The sequence below is a fragment of the Protopterus annectens genome, chromosome 14.part0 (genome assembly GCF_019279795.1).
Source record: "Protopterus annectens isolate FY-2018-M chromosome 14.part0, PAN1.0, whole genome shotgun sequence".
NCBI classification, from domain to species: Eukaryota; Metazoa; Chordata; order Ceratodontiformes; family Protopteridae; genus Protopterus; species Protopterus annectens.
This window is the reverse complement of record NC_056748.1, coordinates 1,152,360,522-1,152,386,387: the sequence shown is the minus strand read 5'-3', so window position 1 is coordinate 1,152,386,387 and position 25,866 is coordinate 1,152,360,522. Positions and strand designations below refer to the sequence as shown.

Sequence of the window (25,866 nt, the reverse complement as noted above, 5' to 3'; positions counted from 1 at the left end):
ACAAGAAGCTTCTAATGAATCAAAACCACATTGCAAAGTATGTTTTCCCACTTGTTCAGCTGCATGCAATAAATCCTGCATTTCCTTAAAATCAGGTTGTTCTGCACTTGTATTCATTTTCTGCTTTAACTGAGACAGTAAATATTGTTGATATTTAAGCATGTGAAACTGGCAGTTTAAAGCTCTCACTGCTAAGGTTGCAGAGGTGTAAATTTTTTCCCCCCATCTGTCTAATGCTCTGGAATCTCTGTCCGAGGGAACTGGATTTTTGGCAGTGGAGGCCTTTACCCCTTTAGGACCCTGGGAAATAGTTTCAGGGTCAGCAGCAGGGTTTCTGTAAAGAAATTTGTGAGAGTCAGGGACTCTGTAGTACCTGTCTGGTTTGACTGGAGCAGGGGGTAGAGAATCTGGATTTAAACTGGATTTAGAGAACACATCGTCCACAATATCCAACACTGGCGGAATTGCAAGGGGCCTGTTGTTGAGGTAATAAAAGAAAATGTCTGAGTCTTTTCTTGGACTCTGAGTAATCCTGGCCCTCCCAATGGAAATGCTCCCTCATGGTGTGTAAAGTTTCCCCAAAAGAGTAGTCCTCAGAAGGAGAGGCTGAAGGAATAGATTCTTCAGCATCAGAGTCCTCAAAGGGGGGTAAGGAATATCCCTGGTCTGAAGAGGAATCAGAATACACAGAAATCTGGTCAGAGGAATCATAGTCTGTATCCTGCCTAGGCCTTTTATCAGGAAGGGGATGGGAACCCCTGATCAGAGTAATTAAGTCTTTGGCCATTTTGAGCATCTGTTTTTTAGGCATGGAGGCCTGTCCAGGTGAATGCTGTACTTGCTTTTTTGTCTTTAAAGTTGCTTTAGACTTGGCTGTAGATGCAATGGTAAGTTGAGAAGGTCTGAAAACACCTTCAGAAGCCAAAGCCTGCTCAGCAGCTCCGGACCCATCTGTAGGGTTAGTCTCCGTAGGCTCAACACCTTGAGAATGCAGAGGCCTAGGCAACTCCATGTGGGAGTCTGTTGCGACCTGTGGCTCTGAGGTAGCAGGTGTCAGGGGCTGCGAAAGCGCCTCACTGAGAACTGGCGAACCGGCGACTGGCCTAGAAGAGGCTTCGTCAGTTTTGGACCTTGGATGCCTGTCCTGATCCTTATCTTTGCGTTTTTTGTGAATTCCGGTCGTCGGTTGTTCCGACGGCATGGTATAATTAAACCTTCGGCCAAAGTAATGGCGTGCAAAATCAAACTGAGGTTTAATAGTGCATTTGTTAAATCTAGCACAAAACCAACAACTAGTGACGTTGTGATCTGGGCCTAGGCATGGAATACAGTAAGAATGAAAATCTTTATGAGGTATTTGCTTCCCACAAGAAATACAGTTATTAACTTTTACTGACATCGGTCTGAGGCAAGAAAAGGTTTCCCCAATGGGGTACTTAGCTTTATTGAAGACTTCGGATCTGAAATCAAATTTGAAATCTCAGGAGTCGGCCGACCGGCACTTGCGAACTGCTTTTGATTCGGGCACCGCGCGGCAAGAAAGACCGAAGAAAATGGCGTAGGCTGCATCTTATATACCCCTGGCGTACTGACGTCAGGGAAGAAGCGACAGCAGCCAACGCCGGACCAAGACTATGGAACTCTGGCCGACTAGGGAACCGCCTGACGGCAGGATAACCCAAATGTAATGACTGCAGCAGTGAAACATGATGAACATCTTAAATTCTGAAACCTTCTCAAATGCACTAAAAAGCACAAACTGGAACCCATTAAAGACTCTTCCCCTAGATAATGCTCTCTCCTACTTTAACTCTACTTTCACAAACCTGCTCAACTCCTTTGCCCCTCTAAAAACAAAATGTACAAAAAGCAACCCTGTACCCTGGTTAACCAAAAACACCTTAGCTATTATGCAACTCCGTGACAAAGCCTGGACACGTTACCATAAAAATAAAACCACCATCACCCTTAATGAATATAAAACACTACGAAGTAAAGTAAAAAAAAGTATTACCTCAGACCGCAAAGCCTATTTCTCCACTCTCCAAACCATCCACAACACTAATCCCAAACTATTTTGGAAAGGAATCTCATCTCTACTCAACCCAGGAAAAAAAGAAAACCCTTGCCCTAACCCAGATGCCTCTGACATGGACTTAGCAACCCAATTTAACTCTTTCTTCATAGAGTCCATAAGCAAGCTAACAACATCCTTCACCAACACCTCTACGACCCCTCCTCAGCGTGCTCCCATCCCTTTCTCCCCTAGCATCCCTTGCTCCCAACCTCCACACTTCTCTATCAATCCTATCTCTATATCCACCATAAAAAAACTTCTCCTAAAATTAAAACCTGGTTCCAATGCCCCTTATGAAATTCCCTCCTACTTCCTAAAAGTAGCCGCAGAAGCCATTGCTCTCCCTATCAGCATATTAATTAATCGGTCTATCTCAGAAAGCCAGGTCCCCAGCTCTGGAAGAAAGCCTTTATTATTCTTCTACATAAAGGAGGCAATAATAATGACATTCCAAACTTTGACCCTACGGCTATCTTATCCCCTATTTCTAAGCTTATTGAAAAATGTATCCAACAACAACTCTTACCCGATCACATCAACAATCAGCTTCCTACCCCCACACAGCATGGATTCAGACCCAGTCATAGCACCTCCACTGCCCTCCTCGCCTTCCCTGAAACAATTAAAGCCCGCGATTCCGGCCATTTCATGTCCACCGTTCTCCTCGACCTCTCCAAGGCATTAGGATACTACTTCCCACAACCTGCTTCTTAATAAACTCTCCAAACTAGACCTATCCCCTTCCTGTACCAAATGGTTCTCCAGCTATGTCACAACCAGACAAGCAATCAAATGGAACAAAGCCACTTCACCCTTCCTTAAACTCCCACAGATGTCCCCCCAAGGCTCCATTTTAGGCATTCAATATATTCATTAATGACGTCTACCAAGCCATTCCAAACTCCAGCATCATCCAATATGCCGACAATTCTACCATCTGCCCCCCCCATCCCAACTCTAAATAAGCTTACCCGAAGCACCTTCTCCCTTACTGAGCAGTGGATGCTAGACAACCATCTGGCTCTTAATACAACCAAAACTAAACTATGTTATTCACCACCTCCAAAACCTCCTCCCTAGATAAACACTTATTCATAATCACCAGCAAAAACAATACGCCCCTAGAAATAGTCTCTGACACTAAACTACTAGGAGTGCTCATAGATGATCCACTGAAATTCGATAAACACAAGTAAATATCAAAAAAAAAAAAAAAAAAAACACAAAAAACTTGGTATGCTATACAGCCATAATCGTTATATCTCTCCTTCCACTAGGCTCATACTTGCCAATACGTACATCATCCCATCCCCCCTATATGGTGCATCTATCCTCACCAACCTGCAATCCTCCCTCAAAAGAAGACTCTTCTCTTGCTATAACAAGATATCAAAATTTGCAGCAGGTCACAGTGCCATTTCTCACCATTGTAATTCTCTTCACCAACTAAACTGGCTTGAGCTACCTAACCTCCTCACTTATACCAAACTCATCCAAGCACACAAACTCATTTACAACCCCTCTCTTTGTCCCTCCCTAGCCACTACTTTTGAAATGCATTAACCAGAACGACTTCTAAGATCTAATTGCCAAAAACTAATTTACTTACACAAACCCACACGTCCAGCTGGGAATCACCTAATGTCCTTCTCTCTTGCATGCTTCTAGAATTCTCTACCATCTCCTATCCACATCACCAGCAGTCTCTCCTCATTTAAAACCTTGCTGCACTCGCACCTAATTTCACAATGGAAGTGCTCCTGTTCCCATCCTACCTAATCCTTCTAATACCACTTCCTACCCTCCTAGAACTAAATACGCCATCACTGCCTCCTATAGGCCCACAGCTCTACTGAACTATTTGACCAACTACTTAAGTTACCTTATGCTGCTACTTTTTTTTTTTTTTTTTTACAAAAGTGTTTTTATTGCTGTTTAATGAACTATACTGATATATTCTATCATTAACCTTTTCTTATCATATTTACTTTGTATTCCTATGAGATAATTTGTAATGTATATGTGCAATGTGTACTGTGTATTTGTATTTTTCTGGAGCTTTTCTCCCCAGGACTCCACTGAAAAAGGGCTCCTTGTGGCTCAATGGACTATCCTGGCAAACAAACTGCAAATAAATAAATAAAAGATGAAGGCCCTATGAAGAGCAGGTAAAGTTAATAAAGACATAAGAGGCTCATACACAAAGACTATCTATCCTTCTAAAATGTGATTATAAAATATTGACTTCAGATAAGTTTACATTAGAAGATTGGATAAAATATTATGAAAAGAAGCAGATAAAGAAAGAAGAGAGAGATGGATAAGGAATAATATATAGGCTTGATGTAAGATATGTGACAATGTTAAGCTTTAGAAGTTATAATTGTTGGATTATTATAAAATGGGAAATGAGATGGTATACATAAATAAATAATTTTACTGTACACCAGTAATAAGTGGACACAACAAAAAAGAATAAAAGTAAATTAGGGTATAAAATGAGGGTGTCCTTTAAAGATGTGGTTGTTCACTGCGGGTGGATAAAATTGTCCAGGAAATTCAAAAAAGTGGGTGAATCAGCTAGATTACTTTTAAGGGAGGGAACACTGCCCTATTACACAAACATGTAGATAACCTGATGTCAAGTACCAAAAGGAACAGAGTATGAAAGTAGTACTTACAGTAAGAGAGAAAAGTAAGAATTTTAGGTTTGACAAAGAATGGGCAACTCTTAAGGACAGGGTTGCAAGAGATAGGATGGTGTGGTCATTTATTTTGGGTAACTTACCTGGCATTACTTGGGGAGAAGGGAAAAGACTGGGACATGAGGCCCTTTCTCCAGTATGCAAGGAAGTCTCTTCTTCTCATGAGGTTAGCTTGGCTTGGAAGAACAGAAAAGTGTGTGTGTGTGTGTGTGTGTGTGTGGGGGGGGATGAAGAAAGCGATTCATAAATGTCCACAGTGGTGGCTAACATACAATTCCTCTTGAAGAGATAATCCACTAGGTCCTAAAATGGCTAGGTAAATATCACCTCTCCTGTAAACAGGATGCCCAGGATAATCTGCCTAAGCTCTTCCTTGAAGGTGGGCAGCCACAAATGAGATATTGTGCAGGCACACCCTGGAGTGTCAGTGCAGTCAAAATTATAGATCACCACAAGGTAAAACACTGTGGAAGACAACAGTCTTAACCACTACCACCCTGAACTCAGATTCAATAAGCAAAGAAAAAGTTTTTCCAGCACCTGCTCTACTAGGGAAAAATGTACTCTGGACATGTGATATAAGGAGTTGCAGAACCTGACAGAGTACACTTTCTCACCCACCATGTCTAAGGCTTTAAACAACTTGGATTATTGCAAATTTCCATGGTCTACTGGTCCTTTAGTCGGACAATGAGATCACAGAGGAGTCGGACTGAGGACTGATGGTAAATACATTGCTCTATTTAGCTGGAAGTTTAACAAAGCCAGCTGCCTTTTTGGGAGTCACAGCTGCAGAACCCAGGTGCATTCTGGTTGCAAAAATTACATCTATTGGGGAAAATGACCACAGTTTCTTCCACCTTCTTCCTAGAAAACTCATTACAGGCTCTCTAAGGAAAAGGACTGGAGGCCAGAGGTCAATTGACAAAGGACTCCCTAAGCCTCACGGTTTCTTCAAACATTACTACTACTATAAAAATACTTTAAGAAGGTACAAAAACAAAAGCCATTTAATGAAAGGAAACAGCATTAAACAGTAAGCGCTTTCGTCTAAAATACAGACTTCATCAGACTGAATAGCACAAACATGCAGTTGAACTGGGAGATGAAAGAAATGCTTTAGCAAAACATAATAAAGCAAGTTCATGTTAGATATGTTTTAAATTCTTAGCATTAAAGGGGGCAGTAAATTATGATAAATGCTTTAATGCAGAAGAGCTGGGTTGGTGAGAGTATTTATGGCAAGTGAAATTGAATGCCTGCTTCCCCCGGCCTTAACAATAGAGAGGATTTTGTTTCCTATTTAAAGAGAAAGGGACTGAAGCACTGACTTGATTTTTGGTCATACAACTTATTTTTGTCATGCAATTATTGTTTAATTATTTAAATATGGTGTATGATCAGCATTAGTCAGTCTGATGAACAGAAGGAAATGAAAAATACAACTCCTGGTAATAGGTTACATGTCATATACAAGTTAACAAGTTTAAATGGAAAAAATGTTTTTGAATTTTAGTAGAAAATGTACCAACTGCCAGGGAAAACATAGTGCACCATGCAAGAAGACTGTGCAACAACTGTAAATGTAAAATATATACATAAAGCAGTGGTGTTTTCGAAAACACTGGTTACACAATATAACCCAATATATCCAAAGTGAAGAGAACAAAGTCAGGTTTCAGTACCCCCCCCCCACACACACATAGCTAAATGGTATTTATTTTACATTTTTGACAGGGGCAGTCCAGCTGGACACAAAGGCCCCTTTTCAGCAGAGGCCCAGAGAGAAAAGCTGCAGTACATGAAGTACATTCAAAATCTTAAGTTACATAATATCAATTATGTCAGGCAGAAAATTAAAATACATTTTACAAAGTCAAAAAAGACAAGATAGTATCTATAGATATGGTAGTAAGGCTTTGTATACTAATTATACTCGGCATAGTAACTATGCTTACAGCAGTAAGGTTTCTTTTACTAAATTATACTCTATACACTAACTATACGCACAGCAGTAAGGCTTCTTATACTAACTTTACTATGTACAGATAGAGTTAAATAAATAATACAGTAGGATAACTGTCACAATACTGACTACTGAGTAATTTACAAAGAGTGGGTAGCAGACAGTTAATTTAATTTTGAAATATAAATAAAATGAGTGGTAAAAGAGTTAAGACAGGCAGAAGGTGGGGTGGGTGAAGACAGAGTGACAAAGGTATAGCAGAAGACGAAGAAAGCAGAGCTGTTGTACCCCCCCTGGAGATGTACATCTACAGAGCCAGGGTGTTGAGAGGTGTTTTTTTAGATGTGTTTTGAATGCCTGTTGGTTTGCAAGAAGCCAGCGAGCATGGGAAAGGGCAATCCAGACAGTACCTATATAGTTTGCGTATAAGAAGGCTCCTGATGCATTTTGGACTTTAGTGATGGAGAGGAGTTTGTCTTTAGAGTGAAGAGCTTTTGTAAGGTGGTAGTGCTGAAACATCCCTTTTAGTGCTGGACCCTTATCAGGGTAATACACTACGTATAAGCCAGCAGTAGCGGACTACACTGGAGATGATCAGGGAGTTCACTCCAGTTTACTTGTTTAAGGGCAAAACAGTGATGGGATCTAAAGGGGCAAAGCAAGCTATTTTATTGTGGTACTTTTCCAGCTTTGTGTGGACATTTGTAGGTGGTAGGCTTTAGGTATGATTTCTCTGGTTCTGTCTGTTAGGTAGGGTTTGGTTCTATATAAGAAACAGAACTTTTTTTTTTTTTTTAAATAACAGTTTGGAAGTATAGGTCAAATTTCAAGTTGTGATCAATGGGGAATGGAGTTAGGGACCTGTTTAATCAGGGTGTTAATTAATGAAGTGATTTTGACAGGAGTTTTGCTTTGAGAGAATGTTTTAGGGGTGAATAACAGTACTTTTGTTTTTTTTTAGGCTAAGTAGGAGTTGTGAGTTGTCTAGCCAGGATTCTGTGGACATAAGGGATTCTTTAGTAATTTCTTGAAGTTTCTGTAGGTTACAGGCTGTGCAGAGGGTCTATATTACATAGTTGAACAAGCAGAATGTCAACTAACCTTTAATCAACACGTGTCGAAGCTGCACGTCATCAAACAGCCAAGAAATGGAAAGAAATCAATGGGGCAACCACGCACACCACATAAAAACAAACACTATAAAGTGGGGAGCTGTGCCCCCCCAACTAAATATACTAACTCCAAGATCACACTACAGTTGGGAAAATTGCAGATTTAAAAGAACGGCCGACCGCTTTCTTTCCCTTGGAAAGAAATTGATGATTTGGCTGTTTGCTGAAATGCAGCTTCAACACACATGTCGAGTAAAGGTAAGTTGAAATTCTGCTTGTTTGTCTATGTAATATAGACCCTGTTATGAGTACAGAGTCATCTGCATTGTAGTACAAGAGTGGCGTGCTTGGAAGCAGTGGGTAGATCATTTATAAATATGTTAAACAGGAGGGGTCTGAGTACGGAACCTTGTGGCACTCCCACAGTAACTGGTAGAAATAGAGAGTGTTCTTGCTGCAAATTGACTGCTAGGAATCATTCAGTAGCTCTTAAACCAGGAGCGGAAGGAGGGGAGAGACTTAAGGAGGACATTTTAGTAATAGTTTATGGTGAGCAACTGTGTGAAATGCTTTGGGCGGGTCTAACAATAAGGAAAATACTAGGTTTCCTGTATTTCTGTTTTTATTAATAGTATCAGCAAAGTGAAGCAGGGTAGTGGTGGTGCTATATCTGGAATGAAAACCATGCTGTGTGGGGAAGAGAAAATTGCTTATGGCTAGGTATTGAAGTAATTGTATGGATACACTTTTCTAATATTTTAGATAATGGTGACAGGATGGCAACTGATCTGAAGCTGAAGTAGTCAGCAGAAGGTCCTCCCTTTATGAAGAGAAACTATGTAGACCTTCTTCCAAAATGGATGGGACACGTGCTTATAGAATGGATCTGTTTATTAGCATGGATATTGGACATGACAGATCCTTAGCTGCAATTTTTAGAAATTCACGAGAAAGGCTGTCAGCAGCACTGCTTGTAATTTTAAGTTTTAGGAGATATTTTCTTATGGTGGAGGTAGGGACAGGCTTGAGTGAGAAGTGAGCTTCACTGGGGGTTTGTTGGTGGGGGTTGGTTTGATGGTAGATTTATCTTTGATAAGTGAGGCTACAGCTTGAAGGAAATATTTGTTAAAGTTGTTAGAGATTGTTGAAGTGTCTTCTGGGGTGCGTGAGGGTTGTTGATTTTGGCTTGGATTTAGTAGATTTTGGACCGATTACCAGAAGGTTTAGGATTATTTTGGTGTGCCTGCTCTAAGTTAAAGTAGTGGAGTTTTTTTGTCATACCTTATACTGCTTTTTGTTTTTCTCCTTATCTATCTGTTGTGCAGTAGAAGATTTTCCTAGGATTTGTTGGTGAGGTATGCTTTCCAGGCCTTGTCTCTAAGCACCATCAGTTGCCTTCTGTTTTAGATAGCCATGTTGCTGGATTAAGATCAACTCTTTCTCCTGATGGAAGCAAGTTCATTCAGTATATTGTTAAAGGTTTTGTTAAATATGAGGGTGGCTATGTCTTAAGGAATATTTTTTTAACATATCCCAATTGTATTGCTTGAGAGTGGGGATGAAACAGTCTAGATTAAAATTGGATAGGTTATGCACATTCTTGTATGCATGCTGCTTTACTGGATTGCGCAGAATCCTGTTGGCAAAGCTGTACAAGTGGTCAGATAGTATGCCACAGTTAGAAATACTACTGGGTTTAGTGGAGACACTTCAGCCTTGATTAGAGGCCTTAGGCTGAAACATGCAAGTTGGGCTACTAACAGGAAGCCAACACAATCCATAAGTTACGACATACTTTTTAGTGTCTGTCAATAATATAAATTTAAACTTAACTTTGTAATAAGAAAGTCTGACAGGTATAAAATGCAATGAAAAATAAGTTAGGTGCTGAGTACATGTATGTATTGACAGTATAAAGTGACAAAAAATATATAGTTAGAAAAATTAAAGGATTCTAATACATACAGTATTTATAACTTACAAGAAAGTCTTAGTTTGACCAGAGACAGATTTACAAGAAGTAAAAGGTAGAAAAAATAAATAAATTAAGAATTACACTATATACACTATTTAGAAAGAGCTAGAGCAAGGTGCAAGCTGTTAAGGAGTTAATGCCAGCAATGCTGATTGGGAGAAGTACAGTATTGTCATTTGCTGGCATTCATTCATGTAAACAGCTGTGACTGTATAAAGGAAAAGACGAGGAATGAAAGTGTGCATGTACCTGTGTCAGGTCTCAGTAACTGTACTGGCTAGGTATTGCAACAATTCATATGAGCAATGTGGAGGTCTTTGATGGGGGGGCAACTGTTGGGGGACTGAATGCCCAAGGGCACCAATTTAGCTAGCTACTGCTCGTCATTTACAATAGCTGGATTAATGGGTCTTCTGCGATGCGAATAAGGAGATCACTGAATACCATTTTTGTTTTTGCTCTTAGCTGTAAAGCTTGCATCACGGGACTAAGTATTCTTACTGTTTGGCTCTTTGGAGGAGCAACGTGCTCAGTGTTGTCAGGGAAACATCACTGTAATCCTCAGTCCTTTAGCAGGTTGCAGCTCTCTGTATGTTGAGATGAGGCTCCCTGAAAAAGCCGCTGACCGAATCAACAGCAGTTTGCTAAAGTTTATGATGACTGCCACCATGTGTTTCATGTCCTGTGCACTGAATGGCAGCATACCACAAGCAGGTACTGGGACCTACCTTTCTCAGGTAGAGTCTTGCAAATTTCCTTGTGCTGAGCTCTGCAATAACAGCAAGCAAGCTCCTGAATGTACAATATGAGCAGCCTTGCTTCTCTGCACAAGAAGAGCCTAAATCAAGCAAGCTCCTGAATGTACAATATGAGCAGCCTTGCTTCCCTGCACAAGAAGAGCCTAAATCAAGCAAGCTCCTGAATGTACAATATGAGCAGCCTTGCTTCTCTGCACAAGAAGAGCCTAAATCAAGCAAGCTCCTGAATGTACAATATGAGCAGCCTTGCTTCCCTGCACAAGAAGAGCCTAAATGTCTAGATTTCCTTGACAAATTATCGATTTGGCCCAGGATGGCCTTTCTACATGATTACAGTGAGACTAGGATAAATAATTAACAGGAGACATCTTGAAGATAACTCCAGCCCAAAGACATAAAACACAATACAAAAAGATCTATGAAGGTAATTTTCAGCTATAGAGGCATTTGTGAAAAAGTGGTTTAAAAACTATAGCAATCCACTTTAATTAAAAAATGAATGCATGATTCTGGAAGAAACTGTAGGGTCACCACCTGCCCCTTTTTACCAACAGCAATCCTTAACTGGGCAGTGGCACCTTGTAAATAAAAAAAAAAAAAAAAAAAAAAAAGGGTTAACAATGGGAAGTATCCTGAGTTATTAGGACAAAAATATTTCCTAATGCTTCTACTAGAGTTCCATAAAAAGTCCAGTTGTGTAAAATTTTACCATAACATTAGATGTCCTTCTCTTCACAGTTGCAGTGGTTTTCACAGTAGGGATCTCCTGCCAAGGAAAGTCCCACATCTAGCCAGTATACCAATGGCTTTAGACCTTGTATGTACCATATATCACAGGTATGCTCCCCAAACAGGATGTAGGGCATAATGGAAAAGTATGAATGCAGTTACCTAAAACTAAACTGCCCCAGAAGAGAACAGTTTCCATAGGAAAAGAGGCTATGCATATCAAGGAGAAAAATACAGATGGAAAAGGGAGACACTCGGCCAGGAAGGGAACCAAAACAAACCCAAAAGAAAAAAGGGGGATGTGGGAGGGAGCGAATACTGCAACAGTGAACAGGACATCTACTGTTATGGAGAGATTTTACACAGTTGTACTATGTCCTGCTCTATTCACTGTTGCAGTATTCTTGAAAGCAGGCACAGTACAAAAATCTCAAGAAAAGGATTGGGAGGTGGAAGACTGAGAAGGGCCCTCAACAAAACCCATGCAGAATGGAGTGAACAAAACCTGCTCTGACCCTAAAAACCGTATCCTCGATTTATAATGCTTAGTAAAGGTATGCACCGCTGAAGACCAAATAGCAGCTACAAGGACAGAACTGGTATCCAACCCCTAGAAGAAAGCACCAGAAGAGGCAAAAACCCAAGTGGCTTGAGCTCTAACAGAAGTAGACAGACATTTGCCATGAAAAGAAAATGGTCTTAGATATCCAGGAGGAGATGGTTTACTTAGAAACTGCCCAACCCAATGTCATGGGATGAAGAGAAACAAAAAGCTGGTCAAATTTACAGCCTTACTCTTATCTGAAGAATACTGACCTGTCTATGCAAATCCAAGGTATGCAGGACCCTCTGAACAGCACACTGAGGAGAAAGAAAAAAGAAAGGCAACTGAACTGCCTGACTCAAAGACAACTCACTGACCACCTTGGGAATAAAAGAAGGATTAGTATGAAGGGACACCCTATCCCTGTATAAAACCAAAAAAAGGAGGGATGGTCATAAGGGCCTGAAGCTCAGAAACCCTCTGAGATAAACTAAGTGCAAGCAATAAGACAGTCTTCCATGTACAATGTTGCAGAGAAGCTGAACTTGTAGGCTCAAAAGGAGCTTTGTCAATTTTTCTAAAACAAAATTAAGGTCTCAAGGAGGAGGAATAGGCTTCCTTGGGGGCCTAAGATGCAGAACACCTTTAAGGAACTATTTGACCTCAAAGAAAGAAGCCAAAGGAGAATTCAAGGGCAGACAGGCAGAAATAGTTAACAAATGGGTCTTTACAGAACAACATGTCAAGCCAGACTGGAACAACTCACAAAAATAGCAAAGAACCGGAGGGCCCCCCACTGAAAAAAGATCCTGGCACCAGACAGAAATCTCTTCCATTTGGACATCCAAGACTTTCTGGTTGCAGGCTTTCTTGCGTCATGTAAAACACTGAGCACGTTCTCAGAAAAGAGATGCCTAAAAAAGATCAAAACCCCATCACCCGCAGTGTCAGGTGAAGAGTGGACAAGTAAGGATGGAAGACTGACACCTTGTCCTATGTGAGGAGATTCAACTGGTGAGGTAACACTGCCTTGGCCAAATGCATTAAGAGGGGAACCAGTGCTGTCTTGGCCAAAAGGGAGTCACTAACAAGATGTTTGGGGAGTCCAGATGAATCTTCTGCAGGACTCTTGGAAGTAGGGGAAGGGGAGGGAAGGCACTGAGAAATATCCCCTTCTAAGGAAATGAAAGGGCATTTTTCTTCCACTCCAGATAGCATGGCACTCCAACAGAAAAAAGGGAGCTGCCTGTTTGGAGGGGAGGCAAAGAGGTCTACCTGAAGAATACCACACTGATAGAGTATGTCTAGAAATACGCCTCTGAGAAATATTCATTTGTGAACCTGTGTTTTTAGACCTGCTCAAGGCATCTGCCACTATACTGTGCTCTGAAGGAATATACACTGCCTGAAGAATTAATTGATAACGGACAGCCAGATGCTAGGCCTGAACAGACAACCTGCAGAGAAGGTAAGACTTTGTGCCCCCTGCTTGTTGACAAACCACATCACTGTGGTGCTGTCCGTGCAAACCTTCAGAGGGCCTGGAGATAGCATGGGGAGAAAGGCCTGAAGGGACAGAATCACTCATCTCTTTGATGTTGATACAGTCTAATTTCTGATGGGGTGGCAAAGACCTTGAACTTTCTGATGACAACAAGAAGCCCCTCACCCCATGTCTGAAGCATCTGTGAACAGTTATTGAGAAGGAACCGGAGGCTGAAAGGGCATGCCTGAGTTGAGGGGAAGTCGTTGAATCCACCACTCAAATTCCAGCTTTAGACAAGGAAGGACAGACACACTGAAAAACAGGTGGTAGCAATACTGAAGCCAAACTGATCTGAAGCACCACTGAAGCTTCCGCATGTACAGTCTGGTAAGAGGCAGCATTGGAATAGAAGAGGATATGAACTCCAGAGCTTGAAGAAATTCTCTGGCTGGAACAGCAGGCAGAGAAAGATGAGACTGAAAGAAAGCTGTCAAGTACAGAACTTTTGGAGGTGGAAGAGGTCAACATTGGTACTGTCTTAATCCTGCAATCCAGATACACATAATCCTGACAGGGAGTCAGTACAGACTTTTAAAAGTAGATACTGAATCCCAGTCTTTGGAGGAGCAATATAGTAAACTCCAGATCCTGTAAAAGGCAACTGGGACAAGGCATCTGAAGCAACAGGTCATCTAGATAAGGAAAAATCTGAATGCCTTGGAGCCTGCAAAATGCAATCACAGGAGCTAGGCATTTTGTGAATACTCTTGGGGCAAGTAGAGTAGCCAAAGTTCAAAGTACAGAACTTAAAATGAGAGGAAGAAACAGAGAAATGTAAACACCTCCTGAAAAGAGGGTGAAAATGAATATGAAGGTAACCATCCTTCAGATCGAAGGACACCAAAAAAGCCTGGGGTAGCAACAGAGGAAACAGGGTTTGGTGAGAAACCATCTAAAAGAAAGGAGCCTTGAGAAAGGTGTTGAGCAAGGAGAGATCCAGAATAGGCCTCTACGTGCCCTCCTTTGAGGAACCAAGTACATTCTGGAGTAGAATCCCCTTCCTAACTTGGAAAGGAGGAACAAACTGAATAGTTTCCTGTTCCACCAGGGACCCAAGAACCTCTGAGAAATAAGGAAGCTGTTCTCAAGGAGGTTAAGAAATCCCTGAAAAAGGAAGGAGAGACTTCTACACCATGAAGTAACCCTGACGGATGACAGATACAATCCAAGGGTCCTAGGTGATGATATGCCAGTTTGGAAGACAGAGGGAGAGCTGAAGGGACAAGGGAACCTGGCCAAGAGGTAGGGGTGGCAAAATGTCAAGAGAAGCAGTCTTGTCAGATAAAGGAGGCTTCTGAGCCACAGCAGCCTCAGAAGACTTAGCAGGAGGAGCTCGCTACCACCATTCCTGCCTCTGGTGGCCTGACAAGGCTGGCTGCAAACAAACAGATCTAATAGGATAGTTCTTCTGGAACGTTAGGATACCAAACTATGTATAAGATTCTGAGGCGCTTTCCCTTTTTCCTGAAAAGGCTTAAACATAGCAGCAGCAGTACAAGGAGATCTTTTTATTATCTAAAGGAGCAGCCAGCAACTTGATCTTAATGTCTTCAGATAAAGAATGCAAGTGAAGCCAAGAATAACGTATCATGACAGACCCCAAGGCAGCAGCTCTGGAAAATGCATAAATAGCATTGTAGCTACACTTAGAGTGACGAGCCACCTGAGAATTAGAACCCAAAAAAGACAGAGCAGGAGATTTTGCTTCAGAATCAGGGAGGTCAAAATAACCTGACAAGCTTGGGGAGTCAAGGCTAGAGCATATCTGATTGTGTGGGTCTGGAAATTGATGGCCCGAAAGGACAAAGTAGAAGTATAAACCTTCTTACCAATTCTCTCCATTGTCCTATTGTCCTTATCTGAAGGCAGAAGCTTGGAAGAGGGCAAAAGTTTAGAAGATTTGTCAGACAAGACTGACACCACAGCAAGATCAGCAGGACACTTAAATGAGAATGGACATTCCTCAGGAACCTTATAGAATCTGCCAGGTTTCTTTGGAGCAGGAGGCTGAAAATCAGGAGACTTAGAAGCAGCTATAAAGATGTCCAACAAGGCATCCAACACAGAAGGCATTGTAGAAAGTTTAGGAGTGTCCCCCTGAAGCAGCTTATAATACCTTTTTTGGATATCAGACACTTTAGAAGAGTCCCATTAAAGTATTCCACTCTTCTAGCTATAGTGTAGCCAAACGACAGTTCATCAAAAGGAAACACAGAACTAATGAACTCCCTGTAAGAACCATAAGCCAAAGGCCTTTAAAGTCATCAGGGAAAGTAAGACAAGAACCCATCATCAGATTCTGAATCTTCATCTGAAGAATCAGGTTCCCTAGTCTGCTTGGAAGAAGCTGAAGTTGGAGGAAAAGTAGGTACAGAAACCCATTGGGGAGGCTTCAGGGCCATTAAGGCATTAAACAGGCTCTGAGCAAACTCTTGCCATTCCCTTTGAGGATCCTTAGGGTGTTACAGAAGAATGCTTAGTTTTCGTTTTTTTCTTGGTAGGATGTCAACCCCAATACCAGAGGTTCCGACCCTTGACGGGATTCAATAAGAGTACTTCGAACCTCTTCCCTTACCAGAATCTGTGTAATCCCTCTAGGGCCCTCTTGAGATCATCAATTGCATTTTAACCTCAATGTCCGGAGCAGATGCCTGTAAATCCTCACAGGACGTGTGAAATGAAGGATGCATGCTGCTCTCTGACAGGCTCAAGGAAACAAACTGCTGCAGGTAAAATCCAGAAGAACTTTAATCTACAAACTTTTTGAAATAAAAATTTCTTAAACTATGAGAGATAAGTGCTTTCGTTCACAGAAATACTCAGATAAACATTGCTGGACAGGAAAAGAGACTAATGCCCTCTACAGACACAAAATGTTACCCACATCACACGTTCACATTTTGTATTTTGGAATAAATGCCTTCCAACAGTAACGAAAATCCATGGACCTTATTACTGGAAAAACGTGAATTATATTGGCAAGTGTGTTTGAATGCCAGCTGGATTCCAAGATGGCTGCCGACTAGACTAGTCCCTGTTCTTTGGGCTCCTCACAGATTTGTATCATCTTTGTTTTTCTACAACTTTGTAATAATCTTTTTCCTCAGCTTTTTTCAAGAAAAGATTTTACAAACCTTTTTACATACTGCTGGAACATTTTTATCTTTGGAAATTTTACCTTGGGATATATTTTACCTCAGAACAGTTTGTGTGTTCTATCTGACTTGGTCACCTGCTGCTTAGGAAGTTTCCTGGAATCTGACATCCTGTTATCATCTCCTCATCTCTGGGCATGGCTTCTAAATCTGACTCCATGGAGACCCAGCCTCTGAGGCCAAGTTCTCTTCAATGCTCTCACCTGAAAAAGATACCTCTTCAAAAAGACTGAGAACATCTAAACAATCTCCTGATACTTCTAAAGTAAGTAACAAAGACTTAAATTAATCAAACTTTTATTTAGATGAACTAAAGTTAGCTCTAAAACCAATACAAAGTGCTATTCAAAACTTCTCAGAACAATTTGCTGACTTTAGTAAAACTCTAAAGCAAATAAATGACAGAATAGACATAATTGAAAATAGAAATTCAGCTTTGGAGATAAAAACTGATTCATTAGAAAGTAATCTAAAGTCAAAAGATAAAGTTATTTCTGAATTACAAGCTAAAATGATTGACTTAGAAGCCAAGAGTCGTAGAAACAACATCATTATTCGTGGTTTACCAGAATCTTATGATAATAAAAGTTTGTTATCTGTAACTCGGAACATCTTTGAAACATTGTTAAATTGTGAAACATCCTCAAAAACTATAACTGTAGAAAGAGCTCATAGAGCATTACGTGCAAGTCAAGATTCTTCTTCACCAAGGATTATTTATACTAAATTATTAAACTTTCAAGACACTTTTCAAATTTTGGAAGCAGCAAAAAGCAAAAAGCAGTTTTTATGGAAATCCCACAAACTGTCATTTTCACAAGATCTTCCCTCTCAAATAAAACTAAACAGACAGAAACTTTCTCCTTATTGTGCAGATTTGATAAAGAGAGGGATAAGATTCCGCATGTCTTATCCTAATACCTTGTCTTTTACATTTAATGATAAAAAGTTTATATGCTCTGATGCCAAGGAAGCAAAAGATATATTTTTTAAAGTATTCAAAAAGCTTCCTGACTCTGTCTCCTAATGTGTAACTTCTAAACTGGTTTAAATTGTGGTGTTTTTTCTGTTATTATTATGTCTCTTTAGGAAATATCTGCTATTTGTTACTCAGTTTTATTCTAGCTATGGATGTGCAGAAGATTTGTATATATATATTGTAGTTTTCTCCTTTTTTTAGGTAGATTTGATCTCATCGTGAACATTTATTTTTTTCAGGAATGTGTTGCTGGATTTAGATTTTTTATAAGCATTGCAAGTTCATTTGTGAACTGCGAAGTAGTGTACTTGTATTTTGCAGGGGAAAAAAAAAAAGTTCACTGCCCTATGTCAGCTGTTTTGGAGGGAGAATCTCCGCTTCTCGAGGCTTGCCAGGGTGAAGATTTTTCTCCTTCCTTCATCAACTGCTGTCTTTACCTAGCCACGCGTCTTCTAGGGATCTCCGAGGTTGGCTGTGACGTCATCATTCACCGAGAACAGCTGCTGGATTCGTTTTATATGAAAGCCTTGGTTTACAGTGTCTACGTACATATATAGTTTAAACTCTGTACTTTTCTTTATTTTTTACATCCAGCTAATGATGGTGTCTAGTCTAGATCTATGTGTCATCGGTTCGCTAGTCATGCCCTGGCACACAGTGAATGTTGCGTAGGGCTGGCGTTATAACAACAATGCGAGTTATACTGGAATTAAAACTAAACAGCCAAAAATATATTGTATAATGTATAGGGTGTTTTTGTTCATGTAAACCAATATAGGTTGTTACAATGCGATTCGTGTTCTGTCTTCTGCAACCTGTGTTTGTCGGAACTCTGAGATGCGAAAAGAATCTCCGGTTTGGGCATTTCAACGGAATGGTAAGGCTTTGTTTCACAAATGTTGTGTCAAATTTTTATGTTATGAAAGGGGTTTCAATTAATTTATACAGACATTAAGATGTTCTGTAATTTACCCTGAGTATAGCCCGCTAGACTTTTTGTTTTTCTTAATATGCTGTTATGACAGCACTTGTGGTTACATCCATTGATCCAATTAACATATAGATTTGTTTGCAGACTTGATGCTCGGCTGTTGTGTTTGAATGCTCTTACGAGCTCCGATGCCTGAAATATGTGCAAACTTTCTGCTTAAATGATATTGGGGGCAGACGTAGATATAGCAAGCATGTTAGAACAGCATGCAATGATTGTCTTTCTTCTTTTTATAACAGACAGTTTTGCTTGTGTTGCTCAACCTAGATTTAAGAAATATGTCGGAGCGATGTCTTGTTTACTCAGTAATTTGCTCCACAGCTGAGTGTTACATTAGATTATTGTATCTGGTCAGCCTAATATAGTTGATAGAAATAAAATTGTATGTAGTCATCACAGCAATGTGAGAATTGTATGAAGTTGGGTGATTTAATCTTACTTTTGTCTATGCATAGGTCCATGTAAAATTTGATTTATTATATACCATATATGGACTTTCATTTTTCTTGTTGTATACATGCATAGATAGTATTTCTTCGCACATCAATAATTATTATATATAGACAGATATAGTTTATTTCTTGTAGTCTGCAAGGTAAAAGTTTAGAAGTTCCTGATTGTTGTGTGTAATTACATGACATAAGGGGGATAGACCTCTAATTGCAATGTTCACTTATTTAGTGATAAAAATACACAAGTATTGACAATGTTGTGTGTCAGTATATGAGGTCTGAAATTTAATTGGAAATGGAAAAGACATTACAAATAAAATGTGTTTATTAAGATACAGGCACATTTGGTGCTAGAATCATATTTCATATGTTTTATGTTGTGAGTTAGATTTTACTGTTACGGTTATTCACAATATCACTATAGTGTAACATGACATATCTTACTATATGAATATTTGCATAATATATTCATCTTGTTAGCTATATATAAAATATCTCTTATTTAATCAAAACATTATTTATATTTGACACAATCAATATTAGTTTTTCCAGAAGGTATCACATGTATGGGGTAATGTTAATACTATCTTGCATTTGTTTTCCATACATGGTAATTTTATACAAACTAGATTTATATTAATATTTAGAATATGACGTTGAGGAAATTCTTTAAACTGTTATATATTCTACCTAAATTTAGAGCTCGTGTAATATATATGTGAGCAGGGATTAAATATGTTGGACATCTTGAATTTAGTTAGTTATGTAAATATGTTTGATATTATAAAAATGTTTTTTTGTTTAGTTAGGCTTTTATATAAAGTTCTTTATGCTAATTTGAGGCAATTGATATTGATAGCGTTAACCAAAAACACTTGTTTGATTCACTTATATTTTTCTTCTCTTGCAGGGGGTAGGTGGCTAGGCGGGTATTTGGGAAGGAATATTATAGGATCTTTAAAATAATTTTTATGGGAGACATCAAGATACACTATAATAAATACAAAGAATTGAGGTCTATAGTTATAAATACATTTTGCCAAATCTTAGGTATATGTTATATATTCATTTTACTTAATTATATGGCCTTAAATATTGACTCATGGAATGTGAGAGGATTACAAAATAAAAATAAGAGATCCCTATTATTTCATCTTCTATTTAAATCACAGGCTAATATATGCTTCTTACAAGAGACACACTTAAATAGAGAAAACTTCGATAAAGAAACAAACAAGAAATGGATTAAAACGATTGTAGCAGCTGGTAATAGTACGAATTCAAGTGGAGTGGCCATTATAATTAAAAATAATTTTCAGGGAACCATTTCTGATATGAAATATGACATTAATGGAAGATGGTGTTACATTATCTCCTGTTTCCGTAACATTGATAAACCAATTATATTTTTTAATCTTTACGGTCCGTGTGATCAACAACATATCTTCTTTATACAAATTTATAATATTCTCTCCTCTTTTAAAGATCATTATTTTATATTAGGGGGGGATTGGAATGCTATCATTAATCCAGACACTGACCGTACTAGTAAATCCTCCTCGTACAATTTCCAAGCTTCCATTGCTCTGGAAGAAATAATAATAGATCTTAATCTCATAGATCCTATTTCTCTCATAACACAGTATGACAGAAAAGACATTTTCACATACTACTCAAAATGTTACAAGTCATGGTCGAGGTTAGACTTTTTTCTTATTTCCAACTTCCTTACTCAAAGGAAAATTAGCTATTCTCTTGAACCCAGATTTTTTTCTGACCACTCTAGAATATCTCTCGGAATTAGTTTGGCTTTAAATACTTTAGATACTTCTTTATACAATAGATGGACACTGAATAATAACTTACTTACAAATGAAGATACACATAAACAAATAACTGAAATTTTGAAAGAAACATATCTTAATTTAGATAAATCAGAAATTCCTTTAGATATACAATGGGCTGCATGTAAGGCAACTCTTAGAGGTATACTAATTAACAAAGCATCATATTTTAAAAAACAATATAGAAATAAAGAGTTACAGCTAAAAACAAAAATCCAGATTTTGGAAAATCAATACAGAATGTGTCCTAATTCCTCTGCATATGATCTATTATTAAATTCCCAAAAAGAATTACTACTTCTACATCAACAAAATCTTACCATATCAGAGCAAAGGCTCTTAGCTACATACTCTGAATGGGCACAGGTCCCTTCTAAAGTGCTAGCCAGAATAATTAAAGGTAATCAATCCCTCCCTAGAATTTCGTCACTAAAACATAACAACAAGTTCTATAATACTGATTTGGAAATTATGCAGCTCTTTACATCATTGTTCTCAGAGATATACTCAAAGGAAAACAAATCTAGTTGTAAACAACATATAGTGAACTTTGCATCCTCTGTTAAATTTCCTAGATTAAATGATCAACAAAAGAATACACTCTCTGCCCCGTTGACTATTAAAGAAATATCGGAAGCCATTAGCAGACTTAAGACTAGTAAATCTCCGGGACCAGATGACTTTACACCTGAATTTTTCAAAACTTACTCATCTGAGCTTTCACCTCTTCTTTTTGAAATTTTTAATTATATAATGATTCATGGTATATCTGATCTGTATTGGAACACTTCAAAAACCATTTTAATCTTGAAAAAAGATAAAGAAAAAAATGATCCTAATAATTATAGACCTATATCTCTGATCAACATTGATATCAAAATTTTAGCTTCTTTACTTGCGTTTAGACTAAAAAATATCCTACCATTCTTGATCTCTTCGGAGCAGGCGGGCTTTATGTCACATAGACATTCATGGGATAATACCTTGACAATAGATTCTCTTATACACTTTACTAAAAAAGATTCAAACCCATTGTATGCACTGATCCTTGATGCTGCTAAGGCCTTTGATAGAGTCAATTGGGATTTTCTTTTTCACATTATGTCTTGTTTTAATATACCTGCTTCTTATATAGACTTTATAAAAATTTTATATAAAAATTCTTATACCTTTCTTTATATTAATAAGAAAGTATCCAAAAGCATAAAGATCATTAATGGCACAAAACAAGGATGCCCGCTATCTCCTTTTTATTCAATCTATATGTTGAGCCTTTATTATTATATATAACACAAAATACTTTTCACAAAATTCCTAGAATTCTTAACACTAAAGTATGCTTGTCGGCTTTTGCAGATGATCTTGTAATATATTTTCAAACGCCCTGCTCTGACCTTTCAAAACTAATTGGTTCTATTGAAAGATTCTCTGAGGCCTCGGGATATCAGATTAACACTCAAAAAACACTTATTTTCCCCATAAATTCACTTGCTCACAAATCATATTTATTTCCAGACTCCGCTTTCCAGATAGTTCAGAATTTTAAATATTTGGGGATTAATGTGAATCATAATGGTCTCTCCACATTTCAAAATAATTTAGCTAAAATATGGTCGTCTGTTATACTTGATTTAAATAGATGGAAATTGCTTAATTTATCACTTTTATCAAAAGCAGCAATAATAAAAATGAATATTCTCCCCAGATTACTATTTCAATTTAATGCTGTGGATCAGCTGATTCCAAAATCTTTTTTTTCAAAAATTAATAAAGTCCTGGCTAGTTTTTTATGGTTTCCCAAATCAGTGAGAATTTCTTACAGTAAATTAATCTCTCCTAAAAACAAGGGAGGACTTGGTCTTCCGAACTTTCATCTATATTATTTGATCATTTCGGCTAATAGATTATTATCTATTTTGAATATAAATACTGACAGGTATAATCAATACCCTATTTGGACAAAATTATGGTATCAACACATTTTAACTAAAAATATTAATCCATTAGCTCTTCCTTTTCTTTCTTTAGATGTCATGAATAAGCTAAAAATTTCAAACTCTTTAAAACAAAAAATTTTTGCTTTTCAAGAATTGCTAAAACTTGTCAACTTAGAAAATACATTTCAATTAATGCAACCTCTCCATTTAAATCCTAATATTAATTTAGATAATATTCCTATTAATCTTTCAAACTTTCCCCTGATCAAAGATTTCACTGTTTGGGATCTGATACAATACAAAAATGAAACTCTCACTAATATACGTAAAATACTTAAGGTCAATTCTAATTATTTAACCATTTTACGTCAAATGAGAGATATTGTCAATGCTAAATTCTCTTATATCAAAGTAGACAACATAGATATCACTAATTATAACACGATCATACAAGTTCTTACGCTTCCAGGGAAAATGTTATCTAAATCTTATAATCTTATAAATCAGATAACTCATAACACATTTTGTCTCTTTTTCCAATTATTGGGACAAACATAATTCTCATATATCTATAGATCAGAAACTCTCAGCCATTAAAAATACATCAGAATACTCGCCTTTCAAAAAACTCTTTTACACTCAACTAATGATTAATAATAACGCACATCTCACTCCTTCTAAACTTAACAAATTTGACGCTAATAAATCGGCCTCATGTTCTTGTTGTTCTCACCCTAATGCAGATCTGTTACATATTTTATGGTCTTGCTATCATTCACATAAACTCTGGACTTCTTTAAAAGTCCGTTTACAGAAAATGGGCTATCACAAATCCACCCTATCCTGGGAGACTACATTACTACACATACCAAATATTTATCTTTCCGAATTGGATACACAAGTACTATTATACATATGTTCACTTATAAAACTCTATATCACCCAAAATTGGTTAGATCGTACCAAATTGAATTGGAATAATTTCAAAATTCTAGCCAATACATATATTAGTGCACAGAAAAAGGTAGTGAGAAGTCCCAAGAAGTCGACACAAATCAACAAAGCTATAGAAAAGGTGTTACATATCATTTATAGTGTATAAATGGTTACTCTCCTTTTGGGTTTCATAGATCTCAGTCTCCTATATATTTATATATTTGTTTCATTTTAGATATATATCTACTGTGAAATACTCTTTGGTTAACATCAGTATATGTTGTAGATAATTATTGTATGTTCTCAGACTGCAGTGAGATATATGCATTTATTATACAAAAATTGTGTTATCATATATATCTCCTAATTTTTCATTTTTTTTTCTCTCAATATGTATTTTAATTCTGTTGTTGTATTTTTATTTCAATGTTTGAAAATTCAATAAAAAGTTTTTTGAAAAAAAAAAGTGTGTTTGAATGCCAATACTTGACCTGAATTCAATTAACATGTTTCAATAGCATACTTGCTCAAGTTAAAAGTACTGGAAAGATGAGCCCTAAGTACAGGGTTTATAGTTTACATATTTTTACATACTTTTGTCTTCATTTTTCTGATTTTATAGGGAATGCATTTTACACTTTATATAAATATAAATATATGGATCTACGACATTTCACTGAATGCACATTTCACCGAAATTTAAATTACTGTGCATTTTTCACCGAAAGCACAACTAACCGAAAACACAATTCATCGAAACACATTTCACCGAAAATGGTATATGGCCTTGTACCCACTGTAGTGTGACCCTGAAGTTGGTATATATAGTAGGAGGGTGTGGGGGGCACAGCCCCCCACATATTTTAAATGTGTTACACTATATACATGCATACTTGCAATTGCAATCTATTACTCTTATCTAAACATGATATATATTTGAAATATATGGAGGGCGGTGCCTCCCCTACTATATATATATATATATATATATATATATATATATATATATATATATATATATATATATACCAACTCCAGGGTCGCACTACAGTGGGGACAAGGCCATATACCATTTTTGGTGAAATGTGTTTCAGTGAATTGTGCTTTCAGTGATTTGTGTTCAGTGATATGAGTTTCGGTGAAATGTGCATTTGGTGAAATGTCCTAGATCTATATATATATATATATATATATATATATATATAGATATATATATATATATATATATATATATAGGTTCATACTAGGCTATCTGCCCTAGGGCATTTATAAGCCTAGCCAGAGTGTGTTTGGCTTTCGCCACCCATTTTAAATGAATTTTGCTATGCCCTTTTTCGAGGTTAGTATACTGTGCCTCTGTGTAACAGTCCCACAGAAGTGATACCGGGTAAACCTACGATCTCCCATCCACTCATCAAGATTCCTCTTGAAGAGAGTCAATGAGGGACTCTGCCTAACCTGGACTGGGATTTTATTCCAGAGTGAAGGGAGCCTCTGGGTTATGAATCTGTCCCTCCAGCATGTCCTATTTATTTCAGTGCTGAGGTTCAAGTCTCTCGAGCGCGTGGTTCGATGGGATTTGGATTTTCTGAGGTGCAGCATGTCCATTAATTCCGGGTTGGACATGGCTTTATACGTCAGGCACAGATCGCCTCTGAGCAGGCGGTATGCCACTGAGTAGAGCTGGAGTTTCTTTAACCGGGCAGCATATGGCATCTGTTTGAGCCCTTTGATCCTCTTGGTGAGGTACTTTTGGGGTCTTTCCAGTTGCTGCAGGTGTCTGGTAAGGAAGTGGCATTGTACTCAATTATGGGTCTGATGAGGGATGAGTAAAGAGGCACGATGACCTCCCCTGATCTAGATGTGAATCCCTTCATGATTACGTGGGCTATATAAAATGTTTTTCTAACCATTTTGGCCACGTGGTTTTCAAATGAGAGATTGCTATCAACTCGGGTCCCCAGGTCCCTAATTACTTCTTCCGTACATAATGGATTACCACCTATGTGGTAATTTGTGGGCACTTTGTTTTTGCCAAAGGGGATGACTATACACTTTTTGGCGTTTAGCTTGAGGCCATGGCTCTGGTACCAGTTGTCTATTTCTATGAGGCCCTTTTGTAGGATGCTTGTGTTGGCTGGAGAGTCGATTATGGCGCCT

At 38.1% G+C, this 25,866-nt stretch overlaps 1 protein-coding gene across 2 annotated transcripts in view; it reads right to left on the bottom strand.

The window, feature by feature from the left end:
* The window catches only part of DNA2 (DNA replication helicase/nuclease 2), a 1,108,563-nt gene that overhangs the window by 331,372 nt on the left and 751,325 nt on the right, over window positions 1-25,866 (bottom strand). The gene's annotated exons all lie outside the window — the stretch shown is intronic.